Here is an 18,948-nt window from a genome sequence, read left to right on the forward strand (position 1 = left end):
GAATACATTTTGTTGGGAGAAAAAGTGCTCTCCAGTGAATAAGTGAAATATTACATAGAATTGATAACTTTTCTTATAATGCTATACTTATAACCAAAAAATTAAAAAGACGCAAAATTTTAAATCCAACAGTAGTCAACCATTTGTCAACGGAGCAAAGAAGTCATTGTAAGATATGCAGACCATCACTGATATGTGGCTCAAGCAAATTTTCTTATCACTCAATCCATATTTGGCTCTTCACTTGTTTTTAGTTCACAGTCATTGCTGCAGTTTACTTAACCACACTCTAGATTGGTTTCCATGTTTTTATTGTTTCACAGTACTTTCTTGCATAGAGAAATTATGTTGGGAAGTTCAAGTATTGCTTGCCTAGACTTTCTCTTATTATGAAGAATAAGATCTTGCTGGTGGTGGTATGATAAAGCTGCCACTTAGAATGGAGGTAAACATTTCAATCTCCATGCCATCGCCTACTCTGCTTTATAATTTTGGTTTTAATTCATAGTCTAATTAAATTCTCATTTTAAATCAAGATGATCTGTAGACTACATATTATTTGCAACTCTTTAATGAACATATGCTACTTATGATTATCTTTTTAGGTCATAAGATTATATTCACTTATTCCAGAGATACATGAATCTGGTATGCAAAATAAAAACTCAGAGAGTCCACCCCTGTGAAATTTGAACAAAATTGCTAAGTTAAATAAATAGATAATAATTTGATATGGGTCATTTAGATACGTACTTGCTTCAAAGTAGAAAATGGGTCATTTAATATTTTGGAGACCAATCTTCAATCTACTTAACGGCTTAAACATTCTTTAGTGTTAAAATTTTTATTTCTTTAGTATTTCTTATGGTACTGTAGTACTTAATTCTATATAACAATCATTCTGCCACAGACAGTTTGAATAGCATTTGGTCATTTAGTCATAAGGCCAGAAGAGCAGGGTACCTTGCATCTGAGCTTGGGGATTGTGCAGAGCGGTTTATGCTCTAGGCCTCATTCATAATGGGCAGCTGGGCCAGAGCATCACACCTCAGTTGGTAGATGCTGCTTTCAAAATCCAAAAAGGCCCAACAAGTACTTATGTCTCTTCTTAGTTGTGGGCTGTGCAAGTGGAACAATTTTTCTTTGCTTATAAGGGGTGTCTTATACCCCAGGTCACTAAACTTCTAGAGACTTCACTGATACTATGTCAAAGAACATACAGTAGTCCCCCGTTACCTGCAGTTTTGCTTTCCCCAGTTTCAGTTACCTATGGTCAACTGAAGTCCAAAAATATTAGATGAAAAATTCCAGAAATTAAAAATTCATAAGCCTTAAATTTGCACTGTCCTGAGTAATGTGCTGAAATCTCACACACTCTGGCTCTGTCCTGCCCAGGACATGAACCATCCCTTTGTTCAGCGTATCTCATACATTAGTCACTTAGGAGCATCTCGGTTATCTGATCGACTGCATTGTATTGCAGTGCTTGTGTTCAAGTAACCCTTATTTTACTTAATAGCCCCAAAACACGAGAGTAGTGATACTGGCAATTCAGATATGCCAAAAAGAAGCTGTAAAATGCTTCCTTTAAGCGACAAGGTGGAAGTTCTTGGTTTAATAAGGAAAGGAAAAGAAATCGTATGCTGAAGTTGCTGAGATTTACAATAAGAATGAATCTTCTATCTGTGAAATTGTAAAGAAGTGCTGCCACACTTCAAACTGCAGAAGTTACAGCCACACTGTGTGATTGGTGCTTAGTTATCATGGAGAAGGCATTACATTTGTACAATAAGGTATTCTGAGAGAGAGGAAAAAAGACCATATTCATGTAACGTTTATTACAGTATATTTGTTATAATTGTTCTATTATTAGTTATTACTGTTGATCTCTTACTGTGCGTAATTTATAAATTAAACCTTATCATAGGTTTGTATGTACAGGAAAAAAGTGTGTGTGTGTGTGTGTGTGTATGTGTGTGTGTGCATGCGTGTGAGTGAGTGAGAGTGTGTGTGTGTGTGTATAGGGTTTGGTACTATAAGTGGTTTCAGGCATCCACTGAGGGTCTTGGAACATATCCCCGGTGGATAAGGGGGAACTACTGTACTATGTCAAAGAACAGGAGGCAAAGCAGTGAAGGTACATTTCTGTCCCTATGACGTATATGAAAACTCTTTTAGATTATCTTACTTGATAAGAATTGAAATGTAAGCATTTTGGGGAGTGGAAGTTGGCAAGCTTTTTCTGTAAAGGGCTAGACATAAATATTTTAGGTTTTGTGAGTTACATAGAATCTCTGTCATATATTGGTCTTGTTTGCCTTTAGTAAAACTTTGACAGTGTAAAAGCATTCTTAGTTCTTGGGCTATACAAAAACAGTCCACAGCGGGCAGTTTGCTAACCTCTGTTCTAGGTACTAGGTTCTATTTCTAATCGGCACCACCGTATAAGTTTGCATTAACCCACAGTCATTTACCAAGATCTTTCTGGCCATCAGGAGACTTAAATGATGATGTGGTGATGCACTACCCTGCCACCTTCCTGAATCTTTTACGTTTTAAAGATACTAGTAATCTCAGAAAATTCTAACAAAAATTCAACATTTGAAATTTTCATTGTAAGTGTAATTTCAATTTAGTTTTTAAAAAAATTCTTACCTTTTCACAAATAATTAAAGAAATCTGAACTTTTTGTTCTATAAAGAAAGTCATTATTCTAGGCATATTTCCTCCTATTTAGCTTTGGCATAGAGGTTAGAATGTCTGTGTGTTATAATACTGTATTAGGAAAAATACCACTAAAATATGAACATTCATTTAGTTTAATAGAACTACTTACAGTAATTCCCCTACATACGAACATTCAAGTTGTGAACTTTCAAAGATGAAAACATGTGTTTGCATGTCCAGTCAGTAAGATAGTTCACACGTCTGGCATACATTGTCATGTGCGTGCATCCTCTACAAGTGGTTGTGCTTTTGTATACTTTACTGTACAGTACTGTATAGAGTACAGTATCTTTATTTCAAGCCCAGGATATCCAGAAGCAAGCATAAAATCAGTGGTATATAGCCGATTGTGTTAGTTGGGTACCTAGGCTAACTTTGTTGGACTTACGAACAAACTGGACTTACGAGCTCGTTCATATGTTGGGGACTTACTGAATTAAGTGTTTTTCTAAGTTTTCCCTGAGGTCTGAATTATCAGCCTAGTGATTGAACTACTAGTTTATTGTATGAGAAGGGATAAAGTTTTTCAATTTTAAAAATTATTTAATTGATTAATTAATTTGACCGCACTGCATGGCTTGCGGGATCTTAGTTCCCTGACCAGGGATTTAACCTGGGCCACGGCAGCGCCAAATTCTAACCCCTGGACCGCCAGGAAATTTCCAAGAAGGGATAAAGTTAAAGCAGTTCTTTTGCATATAAAACCAAGAAAAGGGATCTTTTGTTAAATTCTTTGGCTGTGTGAATAAATAGGCACAGTTTAGTATCTGTTAGAATTTTTCTACTCTCTTAAAATAAAAGACTTTTTCAAGTTTCTAATAGCCTAGAGTACATATTAGAAATTATTTTCACTGAACACTCACAAAAGGTTTTTCATTAATGTTCTGGGGCTGAAGAGATGCCTTGTAAGAAACTCAACTACTTTACCAGAGGGTTTCTATTCCAATAAAATTTTGACAATGGAAGTGATTTATACGTAAATAAAGTGTACGGTGTAGGTTTGGAAATTATTCCATTTCTTTTGTTCAACTAATATGATGACTAAAAGAACTATTCTGAAGGTAACACAAGTTGCAAATAAATAAACTGTATGTAGCAAGATCAGTCCTTTGGGGAACATATGGGCAAAAGATCCTACTTGTCTAAGTCTGGTCTGCATTTTGTGGATTTAGGATGTCACCTTTTTATTCTAATGGGTAAATTTTCCCAACTGACATTTTGACTTAAATGGTTAATAAGGTATATAGTGTATACAAAAATGTTTATAATCTTCATCTGTCATTGTATTACATTTGGATGAAGTCTTTGATTCACATGGAACTTCTGTACTTCACGAGGTGAAAACATGGTATTAGAGAAATTGCTCTAACTTTATAAAATATCACATAGGTTCCTAGTCTTGGCTGAATTAGAATAAAGTGTTTGATTTTTCTTCTTTACAAAGACAATACTAAAGTAGTTTTTATTTATCTTTGAAAGTTCCTGAGCTTTACCAAACAGCCTGAAGATTTTCTTTTTCTTTTCACCAAGATATGAGAAGCTTTATAAAGTCATTCAGCTATGTGATTCAGTGTACCCTTGGTGATCATGTTGACAATACTAGATATATGGTCACCAAATGCAGCACATACTGTAATTGAAAATTTTATATGAGAAAATGCTGTGTTCAAGACCTTATTTTTGGAGAAATGCAGCACCAATAACACAGAGATATTGTTTTCTGGTTTTTTGGAGGCAACGTTTTTCAGTGCAGAATGAATGTCATCAGTGGTGCTGTATAAATTAGAGTCTAGATTTAAATAAGGAAATATCTTAATATTTTCCTCAGAGGCCAGTAGAACTGTCACTTCCTTATAGGTAAAGATTGTTGAAAATTCATCCAATAAGAAACAGTTTAAGTGAAATGAGGTATTGTTAATAATGTGAGAATAATAGATATAGAGCTACAAAAATGACATTGTGCTGTATATATTATTTTTAGTGTATTTTGTCACCTTAGTATATTGGAAACGTTATTTTATTTAATGAAAATTCTTCCATTTTTAATGACTGTGCAGTATTGTTTTCTTGGCTATTTAGTATGGTTGCGTTTTAAAATTTTTTTATTTTTGTTTGTTTTTTGGACTATAAAGACTAACCTTGCAACGTACCTTTTAATATTTTCTTATAGTCATATGTTTGCACCAATCAAGTAATATTATGTTTAGACAAATTCCTAGATGAGTAATTATCTGCATAACTTATGTCACATTGTAATCTTCTTTCAACTTGTATTCATATTTAAAATTTTTTAAAGCACACTTCCGCAAACTACTCTTCAAAGAAGGTAGAGCAAATTTTAACTTCCTGCCTCAAAGTATCAGAGCATCTTTGCTCATCTCCCTCAACAACTTAACTTTTTTTAAAGAAAATTTACGGTATATTTGAGATTCACCAAATATACATGTTGGTCAAACACTGAAAGCTCATAGTTAGAAATAACATATGGCTTAAGTTTAGTGTGAAATCAAGTATCATCCACCCATAGAATGAACTCTGAAATGAAAGAATAAAATGTTATCAAAACGTATATCAAAATAATTATAATTTTTACGACTTTATTACTAAAAATTTTGTAGTCAACTTTTAAAATGTTGCATTACTATGCAGGAACAATAAACATTCAGCATCTTCTGCTAAATTAAGTATACTGCACTTCTGCTGTAAGACAATGATGCCTCCATTTCACCAAAATAAATGGAGTGCAGGATGTTTTTGTTGGCATCTCATTTTTAAAAAGTAGTTTTTCCCTCATACTGTTTATATATTTATTTTTTCTTATGTAACTACTTTTATTATAAACTGTTACATACATTTAGGATTTTTTAAAATGTAGAATTCTCATTTAAGATTTTATGTAGAAAGGCTGATAACCTAAATGAAATTCAGTATCTTAATATAAAATGGAGGTCTTTTAAATTATTTTTTGATATTTTGAATGATAGCATACCAGAGATTCTGCAAAGAGTTTTTATTAAAGTAATGTAGTACTCATATTCTGCCATGTAGTTTTTCACATTTTATAAATAAGATTTTCTACATGTTTTTTATATTTATTGACTCAAAAATATATCTAACATTCTTTCAAATATTATCTAGTTAACATATTCTCTCAATGTTTGTATAGTCTGCTAATTCATTTTTCTATAACTATTTAAAAGTTAATAATACATGTTGTATTATATATAATTAGCAGCTTTCAAAATCATAATCGTTGCAGAATTTTACCCAAGCAATGATAAATTTAAGTTTATACTTCAAATTATATACAGAAATCAACAATTAAAATGTATAAGAACTTTTCTATACGTGATACCCAGAGGCTTACCTATTTTTGAAAATGAATATTCAGATATTAATAATAATTCTGAATGGTATGCCTTAATTGTATTACTGATATTGTTACAGTGGTTAGATATGATGCTATAGCCTATCAGATTACACATTTATTATGCAAACTCTAGACCTGCCATTAACAATGTTGAAGGAGACATTCATCATTAAATGATAAAATCTGTTGACTTGAAATAAATAGTCTGCGAGACATTTCTCCAGAAAAGATGGGTTTATTTGGCAGCAGCAGAGAATTGCAGTTTGGGGTTTGCAACCATGGTGAGCCATGTGCAAATCCCTACAGGGCAAGGGAGGTGTAACCTTTTATAGAGAGGAATAGGGGGCTGGAAGGGCTATGGTAAACAGAGTCCACGGCTTTTCTTGGGCTGAGCTGTTGCCAGGAAAAGGAATCTCATTTTCCTGTTGGGATCTGCTATCATCAAAGTCTATAAGAGAGCCCCCTTCTGGTCTCCTGACTTCATTTAATTGAGATTTCTGTTAATTTCTTACAAATGAAAGCCAAATGGTAGATTGGGACAGAATATTAACATGTCGTCAAACTTCAATAAATGCCCAAGTCAAAATGAACCATATATATTTTTTAACATCTTTATTGGGGTATAATTGCTTTACAATGGTGTGTTAGTTTCTGCCTTATAACAAAGTGAATCAGTTATACATATACATATGTTCCCATATCTCTTCCCTCTTGCGTCTCCCTCCCTCCCACCCTCTCTATCCCACCCCTCCAGGCGGTCACAAAGCACCGAGCCGATATCCCTGTGCCATGCGGCTGCTTCCCACTAGTTATCTACCTTACGTTTGTTAGTGTATATATGTCCATGACTCTCTCTCGCCCTGTCACAGCTCACCCTTCCCCCTCCCCATATTCTCAAGTCCGTTCTCCAGTAGGTCTGTGTCTTTATTCCTGTCTTACCCCTGGGTTCTTCATGACATTTTTTTTTCTTAAATTCCATATATATGTGTTAGCATACGGTGAACCATATTTTAAATCTATATCTGCATTTATCTTCTGTATTTTATGTGTTGCTTACTCATTCCTGTTCTTTTTTTTGTAGAGGTACTTATTTTTAAATGAAACATAATTACCGTTGAAGAGTTACATCCATTGTGGAAAATATTTTAATCTTTTAGGAGATTATCCAGGAAGTAAGCTGCAAGATTTACTGGAATTCTTTTTTTTTTTTTTTTTTTTTTTTGCGGTACGTGGGCCTCTCACTGTTGTGGCCTCTCCCGTTGCGGAGCACAGGCTCCGGACACGCAGGCTCAGCGGCCATGGCTCACGGGCCTAGCTGCTCTGCGGCATGTGAGGATCTTCCCGGACCGGGGCACGAACCCGTGTCCCCTGCGTTGGCAGGCGGACTCTCAACCACTGCGCCACCAGGGAAGCACTGGAATTCTTATTTAAACTTCTCTTTGTTGAATTAAAATTGATTTTACTTACTTAAAGCCTTGTGAACATGTACTCTGATAAGTGTAGATTTTCTCGAATTTTTAAACATCTACTGACTTTTTTGCAGTGTATCATCTCTTTACAGTTTATTTTGTCTTCTTAGATGAGTTAACCATAACCCTAGCTGGCTGACTGAATGAGGAAGTAATTTTGAGAAAGTTAACTGTGTAATTCTTTTTACGATTTTATACTGATAAGGGTAAAACAAGATCGTTTTTATGAATTTAAACTGATTTTAATCAATATCCCAATTATACTTCATAATTCATCAATTCTCAAATTTTGTGAGGAGAAAACTCTGTTTGGAACTAACTTTCTATCACAAATATCTATATAAACTAATTTTCAACTCCTCCTTAGTTGGAACCATGATTTCCATTTGGAGAAAATGTATATCCCTAATATGACCATCATTTTATATAAGCCCACAAAACCTAGAGGTGATAAAAAAGAAGGAAGAAAATACATACATATACAGCTTTTTTAAATTCAATTTTTTTTCTAGATAACCATTTTCAAAAAGTGTTCCTCTGTTCTGACACTAGCCAACTTCAATCAAAATGTGTCTTCATAAATTCATATGTCTTACTGTCTGTACACATCTGATTCAATATTGACCTTGAAAAAAAATTTAAGAACACTACAATATGGCTAAACGACATAGTTATCAAATTGTTTAAAAGATAGCAATTGACTGTCAAATACTACTTATCTTCAAGTATGTCTCTTCATTTTTCATTGCTTTTGCATGGAAAGAGAACAAAAATATCACTGATATCAATATATCTATCATCTATATCTATATTATCTATTGATATATATATACATAAATATAATACTTTACATATAGGTATACATGTATGTATATAAAGAGGTATATATGTGTGTGTGTATATAAAAGATAGATTAAAATATAGATATAAAACAATTATAATTTTGGTTTTCTACCTCCATTAATTATTTTTAGCCACTTTCAAAAATTAAAAATTACCTTTCTTCTCCAGGCTTCCTTTTTTGACTATTAAACTGTTGAGTGCATGAACCTAAGAAAAACATAATTATAAGGAAAATACACTATCCATATAATTAGAAAAAGAAATATATTAAAAAATCTGAAGTCTTTATACCTTTGTGTTTAGATCATTTATATTATGCCACATTTTATTCATTCTAAGAAGAAGTTAAAAAAAAAATCTCCCAATCAGTTTGCATTTTGCAATCCCCTTTGATCAAATGGCAATCCTTACTTGCCTGCACATGCACATTAAAACTTGTATATGGGTGCCAGTGGATTGGAAGAAAAGCTTAAAGCCTATTGAAGTAAGGCCACATTATAAATGCTCTTGATGGCAGAAAGGACAATATTTCTGATAAAGCATGCACGTTTATGATGCAGAGTTATAAAATGGTTCAGAAAAATTGGACATTGAAAGTGGCAGTGTTTTAGTAATATCTTAATTATTTTTAAGTTTTAGGTATGCATGAGAGTGCTATATGACAAAAATGTAAATAAACATAAGTCTAAGAGAACTCTTTAAATGTTTGCAAAGCAAAAATACTAAATGTGATGAAAGCTTTGTACCAAGGTTAAATCGTGTCAGTATATTTTATTCACTTATAAATAGTGTTCCATCTATTTACATCTAATTACAATTAATGGGGTCTTAGATTTAATGACATATAGTATTAACAGTATTTATTTATTTGTAAAGTTTCTTCTTTTCTACAGCCATTTTCTCTTAAAGCCCTAGTTTTTTATTTTTCAGCTTTATTGGGGCATAATTGACAAATAAATTGTAAGATATTTAAAGTATACGTCACGGTGACTTGATATGCATATACATTTTGTAAAGATTCCTCCCATCCAGTTAATTAATACATCTATCACTTCACATATTTATCTCTTTTTTTTTTTTTTTTTGCAAGTAGATTTAAGTTCTAATCTCTTAGCAAATTTCGGTTATACTATACAGTGTTATCAACATATTCACAGCCCTTATTTAAATGAAGGAATCTTTACAGATTGCCAACAAACACATGAAAGGATGCTCAACATCACTAATCATTAGAGAAATGCAAATCAGAACTACAATAAGCTATCACCTCACACCAGTCAGACTGGCCATTGTAAAAAATCTACAAACAATAAATGTGGAGAGGATGTGGAGACAAGGGAACCCTCTTGCACTGTTGGTGGGAATGTAAATTGATACAGCCACTATGGAGAACAGTATGGAAGTTCCTTAAAAAACTAAAAATAGAGCTACCATATGACCCAGCAATCCCACTACTGGGCATATACCCTGAGAAAATCATAATTCAAAAATACACATGCACGCCAAAGTTCACTGCAGCACTCTTTACAACAGCCAGGTCATGGAAGCAACCTAAATGCCCATCGACAGACGAATGAATAAAGATGTGGCACAATATACAATGGAATATTACTCAGCCATAAAAAGAAATGAAATTGAGTTATTTGTAGTGAGGTGGATGGACCTAGAGTCTGTCATACAGAGTGAAGTAAGTCAGAGAAAAATAAATACTATAGGCTAACACATATATATGGAATATAGAAAAAAAAATGGTTCTGATGAACCTAGGGGCAAGACAGGAATAAAGACACATATGTAGAGAGTGGACTTGAGGACACAGGAAGCGGGGAGCGTAGGCCGGGATGAAGTTATAGAGTAGCATTGACATATATACACTACCAAATGTAAAATAGATAGCTAGTGGGAAGCAGCTGCATAGCATAGGGAAATCAGTTCAGTTCATCCCTAGAGGGATGGGATAGGGAGGGTGAGAGGGAGACTCAAGAAGGAGGAGTTATGGGGATATATGTATGCATATAGCTGATTCACTTTTTTATACAGCAGAAAGTAACACAACATTGTAAAGCAACTATACTCCAATAAAGATGTTAAAAATAAATAAATAAATAAAGGAAGGAAGAAAGGAATCGAAGGTCAGCATCATGGAGTAACTTGCTCATAGCTGCACAGTAACTAATTTGGTGTATTAGTTTCTTTTTGTTGCTTATTCACACAAACTTAGTGTCTTGAAACAACACAAATTTATTGTCTTGCAGGTCGGGAAATCAGAAGTCCATAATCAGTCTTACTGGGCTAAAATCAAGATGTCCACAGGGTTGTTTTTCTTTCTGGTATCATTTTCTAAGGAATAATCCATTTCCTTGCACTTCCCAGTTTTTATAAGTATCCACATTTCTTGGCCCCCTTCCATCTTCAAAACCTGTAGTCGCTGATTGAGCCTTTCTCATATCACATCATTCTGACACTCTTCAGACTCCCTGTTTCACTTATAAGGTCCCTGTTATTGTATTGAGCCCATCCAGAGAATTCAGGCTAATCTCCTTGTCATACAGTAAGATGATCAGCAACCTCAATCCCATCTACTACCTTTATTCTCCTTTGACTTGTAACATAACATATTCACAGATTCTGGGGATTAGGATTGAACTTCATTGGGGGCCATTTTTCTCTCTGCTACAGGTCATGAAGAAGGATTTAGAAATGCATTTGACTACAAAGCCAATGCTCTTTTTCACTGTGCCATATCACTTATTAAGATGTCAATGTGTGAAGTTTTCCTTTGGGAATGTGCATGTTATATCACTCTGGGATGGATAAAGCATGGCCAGTTATTTACTACAATTTTGAGCAGGAATAGAGGGTGAGAGACTTGGCACTACATCTGTTAATTGATAATGGACATCAAGGGTAACAGATCTGTAGCCCTTGATTGTAGAACATTAGTTTCTTCTAGCACAGCATCCAAAGTGTCAGGTAAAAGCAGAATGCAATTCCGGTAGCCAACTGGTAATGGGAGGGGGGAGTGATAAAGGGATATTGCAACAGATAAGTTAGGTACAGAGCTTGAGAACAATAGCTAGAAACATATACAATTGAATAACGTGGGAACTAGGGTCACTGACCTGCTGTACAATCGAAAAGCCACCCGTAACTTATAGTCAGCCCTCTATATCTGAGGTTTTGAATCCCTGGTTTCACCCAACCACAGATCATGTTGTACTGTAGTATTTCCTACTGAAAAAAAAAAAAAAATCCACGTACAAGTGGAGGTGTGCAGTTCAAACCCATGTTGTTCAAGAGTCAACTGTACTTAGAAGTATGGGCAAGTAAACAAGACTCCCACCATCTATGTAACTGGGCTCCTGTAACCTGCTAGGGTATAGGGCAGGTTCTGAGCCATAGGACTTGAAAGAACAACAGATTTCAACTCCAAATTTACAAAAAAGAGTCAGGAGTGCTAGGGAAATAATCAGACATCAGAAACAGTAACCAAGGCTGAAGAGCAGATGAAAGGTGGAACAATTATGAGTGGCTGTTGGCATGAGGCTTGGACTTGTGTTTGAGGAAGAAATCCAGTTATCAGAATTAAGATACAGATTAGGGTCAGATGATCTGTAAGAATGATGGTGCTCATTCAAGCTATGGAGCAAGGACTGTTCAACACTTTCTGATTCATATCAGGACTGGCCTTGGGAGTTGAGATGTGTTTGAGTGCAGAGGGAGAGAGAAACATACAAGATTAGCTCTGGGGAGCAAGAAGGTTGCAGATGCTGGGATTAAATCTCTCTCTTTCCCTCCCACTACCATTTCTTTTTCTCTCTGCCTTCTCTAATCTTTTTATATCTTGCTTTGATTCTAGGCTCTCTGAAATTTGTTCATCCATTCCACAAATGCTAGCTGACTATCTATCTACTGTGTTCAAGTACTCTGTTAGTTGTTGGGAATACAACAATGAATAAAATGTAGTCCTACCAGCTGTAAAATATCGTTGCCTGCTATTTGGTTTATTTTTCCTTCAGGTACACAAGGCAACTATTGCTGTTAGTTTTTTTAGAAACTCCATCAACTTCTTACTGCTTTTTTCAATTCTTGTGTATCTATAATTTATTAAAATAGGTGCCGTTTGGATTAAAATTATTATTTTGTTTTATTTAAAGGATAAATAACTGTAGGGACAAAAATCATAATTCACTCTCCTGCACTCAAGGGGCTAAAATCTCTCCTTTGTTACTTGATTTCCATCTTGTTTATGTAAAACTTCACACACACACACACACACACACACACACAAACGCCTTTGTTGGATGTAACAGCATTTTATTTAATTTTATTCTTTTTTTTAAAATTTTGAATTTAATTTATTTTTTATACAGCAGGTACTTATAAGTCATCAGTTTTATACTCATCAGTGTATACATGTCAATCCCAATCGCCCAATTCATCACACCACCACCACCACCCCCCTCCACTTTTCCCCCTTGGTGTCCATATGTTTGTTCTCTACATCTCTGTCTCAATTTCTGCCCTGCAAACCGGATCATCTGTACCATTTTTCTAGGTTCCACATATATGTGTTAATGTACGATATTTCTTTTTCTCTTTCTGACTTACTTCACTCTGTATGACAGTCTCTAGATCCATCCACATCTCAACAAATGACCCAATTTCGTTCCTTTTTATGGCTGAGTAATATTCCATTGTATATATGTACCACAACTTCTTTATCCATTCATCTGTCAGTGGGCATTTAGGTTGCTTCCATAACCTGGCTATTGTAAATAGTGCTGCAATGAACATTGGGGTGCATGTGTCTTTTTGAATTATGGTTTTCTCAGGGTATATGCCCAGTAGTGGGATTGCTGGATCATATGGTAATTCTATTTTTAGTTTGTTTAAGGAACCTCCATACTGTTCTCCATAGTGGCTGTATCAATTTACATTCCCACCAACAGTGCAAGAGGGTTCCCTTTTCTCCACACCCTCTCCAGCATTTATTGTTTGTTGATGATGCCCATTCTAACTGGTGTGAGGTGATACCTCATTGTAGTTTTGATTTGCATTTCTCTTATAATTAGTGATGTTGAGCAGGTTTTCATGTGCTTCTTGGCCATCTGTATGTCTTCTTTGGAGAAATGTCTATTTAGGTCTTCTGCCCATTTTTGGATTGGGTTATTTGTTTTTTTAATATTGAGCTGCATGAGCTGTTTTTATAATTTGGAGATTAATCCTTTGTCCATTGATTCATTTGCAAATATTTTCTCCCATTCTGAGGGTTGTCTTTTCATCTTGTTTATGGTTTATTTTGCTGTGCAAAAGCTTTGAAGTTTCATAAGGTCCAATTTGTTTGTTTTTATTTCCATTGCTCTAGGAGGTGGATCAAAAAAGATCTTGCTGTGATTTATGTCAAAGAATGTTCTTCCTATGTTTGTGGGTGTTAGCTTTTCTCTAAAGAGTTTTATAGCATCCGGTCTTACATTTAGGTTTCTAATCCTTTTTGAGTTTATTTTTGTGTATGGTGTTAGGGAGTGTTCTAATTTCATTCTTTTACATTTATCTGTCCAGTTTTCCCAGCACCACTTATTGAAGAGACAGTCTTTTCTCCATTGTATGTCCTTGCCTCCTTTGTCATAGATTAGTTGACCATAGGTGTGTGGGTTTATCTCTGGGCTTTCTATCTTGTTCCATTGATCTATGTTTCTGTTTTTGTGCCAGTACCATATTGTCTTGATTACTGTAGCTTTATAGTATAGTCTGAAGTCAGGGAGTCTGATTCCTCCAGCTCCATTTTTTTCCCTCAAAACTGCTTTGGCTATTCAGGGTCTTTTGCGTCTCCATACAAATTTTAAGATTTTTATTCTAGTTCCGTAAAAAATGCCATTGGTAATTTGATAGGGATTGCATTGAATCTGTAGATTGCTTTGGGTAGTATAGTCATTTTCACAATATTGATTCTTCCAATGCAAGAACATGGTATATCTCTCCATCTGTTGGTATCATCTTTAATTTCTTTCATCAGTGTCTTTTAGTTTTCGCATGCGGGTCTTTTTTCTCCTTCGGTAGGTTTATTCCTAGGTATTTTATTCTTTTAGTTGCAGTGGTAAATGGGAGTGTTTCCTTAATTTCTCTTTCAGATTTTTCATCATTAGTGTATAGGAATGCAAGAGATTTCTGTGCATTAATTTTGTATCCTGCAACTTTATCAAATTCATTGATTAGCTCTAGTAGTTTTCTGGTGGCGTCTTTAGGATTCTGTATGTATAGTATCATGTCATCTGCGAACAGTGACAGTTTTACCTCTTCTTTTCCAATTTGTATTCCTTTTATTTCTTTTTCTTCTCTGATTGCCATAGCTAGGACTTCCAAAACTATGTTGAATAATAGTGGTGAGAGTGGACATCCTTGTCTTGTTCCTGATCTTAGAGGAAATGCTTTCAGTTTTTCACCTTTGAGAATGATGTTTACTGTGGGTTTGTCGTATATGGCCTTTATTATTTTGGGGTAGGTTCCCTCTGTGTCCACTTTCTGGAGAGTTTTTATCATAAATGTGTGCTGAATTTTGTCAAAAGCTTTTTCTGCATCTATTGAAATGATCATATGGTTTTTCTTCTTCAGTTTGTTAATATGGTGTATCGCATTGACTGATTTCATATGTTAAAGAATCCTTGCCTCCCTGGGATAAATCCCACTTGATCATGGTGTATGATCCTTTTAATGTGTTGTTGGATTTCTGTTTGCTAGTATTTTGTTGAGGATTTTTGCAAATATATTCATCAGTGATATTGGTCTGTAATTTTCTTTTTTTGTAGTATATTTGTCCGGTTTTGGTATCAGGGTGATGGTCGCCTCATAGAATGAGTTTGGGAGTGTTCCTTCCTCTGAAATGTTTTGGAAGAGTTTGAGAAGGATGGGTGTTAGCTCATCTCTAAATGTTTTATAGAATTCACGTGTGAAGCCATCTGGTCCTGGATTTTTGTTTGTTGGAAGACTGTTTTTTGTTTTTTTTGTGTGTTACGCAGGCCTCTCACTGCTGTGGCCTCTCCCGTTGCGGAGCACAGGCTCCGGACACGCAGGCTCAGCGGCCATGGCTTATGGGCCTAGCCACTCCACGGCATGTGGGATCTTCCTGGACCGGAGCACGAACCCGTGTCCCCTGCATTGGCAGGCAGACTCTCAACCACTGTGCCACCAGGGAAGCCCCTGTTGGAAGACTTTTAATCAGAGTTTCAATTTCATTACTTGTGATTGATCTGTTCAGATTTTCTCTTTCTTCCTGGTTCAGTCTTGGAGCATTATACCTTTCTAAGAATTTGTCCATTTCTTCCAGGTTGTCCATTTTATTGGCATAGAGTTGCTTGTAGTAGTCTGTTAGTATGCTTTGTATTCCTGCGGTGTCTGTTGTAACTTCTCCATTTTCATTTCTAATTTTATTGATTTGAGTCCTCTCCCTCTTTTTCTTAATGAGTCTGGCTAATGGATTATCAATTTTGTTTATCTTCTCAAAGAACCAGCTTTTAGTTTTATTGATCTTTGCTACTGTTTTCTTTGTTTCTATTTAATTTATTTCTGCTCTGATTTTTATGATTTATTTCCTTCTTCTAACTTTGCGTTTTCTTTTTTCTTCTTTCTCTAGTTCCTATAGGTGTAAGGTTAGATTATTTATTTGAGATTTTTCTTGTTTCTTGAGGTAGGCTTGTATAGGTATAAACTTCCCTCTTAGAACTGCTTTGGCTGCATCCCACAGGTTTTGGATTGTTGTGTTTTCATTGGCATTTGTCTCTAAGTATTTTTTGCTTTCCTGTGTGATTTCTTCAGTGATCTCTTGGTTATTTAGTAACGTATTGTTTAGCCTCCATGTGTTTGTGTGTTTTACGTTTTTTCCCCGTAATTCATTTCTAATCTCATAGTGTTGTGGTCAGAAAAGATGCTTTATATGATTTCAATTTTCTTAAATTTACTGAGGCTTGATTTGTGACCCAAGATGTGATCTATCCTGGAGAATGTTCCGTGTGCACTTGAGAAGAAAGTGTAATCTGCTGTTTTTGGATGGAATGTCCTATAAATATCAATTAAATCTATCTGGTCTACTGTGTCATTTAAAGCTTCTCTTTCCTTATTTATTTTCATTTTGGATGATCTGTCCATTGGTGTAAGTGAGGTGTTAAAGTCTCCCAGTATTATTGTGTTACTGTCGGTTTCCTCTTTTATAGCTGTTAGCAGTTGCCTTATGTATTGAGGTGCTCCTATGTTGGGTGCATATATATTTATAATTGTTATATCTTCTTCTTGGATTGATCCCTTGATCATTATGTGGTGTTCTTCCTTGTCTCTTGTAATATTCTTTATTTTAAAATCTATTTTATCTGATATGAGTATCGCTATTCCATCTTACTTTTGATTTCCATTTGCATGGAATATCTTTTTCCATCCCTTCACTTTCAGTCTGTATGTGTCCCTAGGTCTGAAGTGGGTCTCTTGTAGACAACATATAGATGGGTCTTGATTTTGTATCCATTCAGCAAGCCTGTGTCTTTTGGTTGGAGCATTTAATCCATTCACGTTTAAGGTAATTATCGATATGTATATTGCTGTGACCATTTTCTTAATGTTTTGGGTTTGTTTTTATAGGTCCTTTTCTTCTCTTGTGTTTCCCACTTAGGGAAGTTCCTTTAGCATTTGTTGTAGAGCTGGTTTGGTGGTGCTGAATTCTCTTAGCTTTTGCTTTTGATTTCTCCATTGAATCTGAATGAGATCTTTGCTGGGTTGAGTAATCTTGGTTTTAGGTTCTTCCCTTACATAAATTTAAATATATGGTACCACTCCCTTCTGGCTTGCTGAATTTCTGCTGAGATATCAGCTGTTAACCTTATGGGAGTTCGCTTGTATGTTATTTGTCATTTTTCCCTTGCTGTTTTCAATAATTTTTCTTTGTCTTTAATTTTTGCCAATTTGATTACTATGTGTTTCAACGTGTTTCTCTGCAACACGCAGAGAAAATAGGGAGCAATAATGTATTAATAAAATTTCAGATTTTGTTTTCTCATTTACAGGGTTCTCCTCATATTACTTGAGATTGAAAATATTATCTCAGTGGATTTACTTTCTTAAGGTATCTTTCAATATCCTATCTGAACTCTAGAAGTTTGGGAGAGAAACCATCGTAGACCTTTTAAAAAATTTATTCTGAAATAATTTTAGACTTACAGAATAGTTACGCACATAATAAAGGGAATTTCCATATGTATAGTGTTCACCCAGCTTTCCCTAATGTTAATGTCTTAGAAACCATTTAAATCTATCAAAAGGAGAAATTAACTTTGATATAATCATATTAATCTACTGATCCTATTTGAATATTGCCATTTTCCCCATTATTGTGCTTTTTCTGACTCAGAATCCCATCCTGGACCTCACATTCTGTTTAGTTGTCATGATCTCTTCCTTCAGTCTAGGACAGTTCCTCATTTCCTCAGGTTTTTTTTTTTTGTCTTTCATGACCTTTACACTTTTGAAGACTCTAGGCCAATTATTTGTAGAATACCTCTCAATTCAGGCTTGTGCAGTATTTTCTCATAATTAGGTTATGCATTTTTGGCAAGAACACCACAGAAATAATATATCCTTCTCAGCACATCATTTCAGGAAGGCCATAAAGTCAATATGTCTTATTTCTGATAGTATTAATCTTGATCACATGGTTAAGGTGGTGTCAATTTTCTCCACTGTAATGTTATAATTCTTCTTTTGTAATTGACAGGTCTCTCTTAAGGAGATACTTTAAGACTATCCAAATGCCCTGTTTCTCATAATACTTCTATCCAGTTATTTTATCATCCATGGATAATTCTTGCCTGCCACTGTTATTGTGGTATTTGTCTAATGGTAAATTTCTATTTTGTTTATTCCTCCTACATTTGTTAATTGGAATTTCCTATTTAAAAAACAGCAATTTTCCTCCTGCATTTATGTAACTATTTATTTTATTCATCCATTCATTTATACTAATATGGATAAATGCATATTTATTTTACTTTATTTCTTGTAATCCAATATTTTCATTGTTTATTTTGTTGCTAACTGTGTGCCAGATTTAGCCATTGGCAGCTCCTTTGAGTTGGCCCCTGTGTTCTTTCAACATGCCCCCCATTTCTTTGTGTGTATGTACTTTTTTATTGCCAATTCAAGATGTTCCAGGGGCATGTTGTACATTTCTGTGCCCCATCTCTGACATCAGACATTTTCCAGGGAGACCTAGTTCCTTTTATTGGAGAATAGCATTGAGAAGCCAAGGTCTGGGCTAAGTAGTCCTTTTAGAGATTTTATTATTGAGACTTCATGTCAGAAACATGTGGTCCTTGATGTAAGTCATCTTCAGAATAATACTTTCAAGAATTAAAACCTTAGAAAGTTTACAAAAACACTAAATGAGTGTGTGAATGTGACTCAGTGTGAGAAATTTACAGTGGCAAATAAAAATCAAAAAGGTAGTAGAAATCCATTACGGGAACTATTTAACTTCATTTGTAAAGGAAGAAAAAGTCA

The sequence above is a fragment of the Delphinapterus leucas genome, chromosome 13 (assembly GCF_059928025.1).
Source record: "Delphinapterus leucas isolate spDelLeu-1000000601 "Yukka" chromosome 13, BTC_Dleu_Yukka2, whole genome shotgun sequence".
Taxonomy (NCBI): domain Eukaryota; kingdom Metazoa; phylum Chordata; class Mammalia; order Artiodactyla; family Monodontidae; genus Delphinapterus; species Delphinapterus leucas.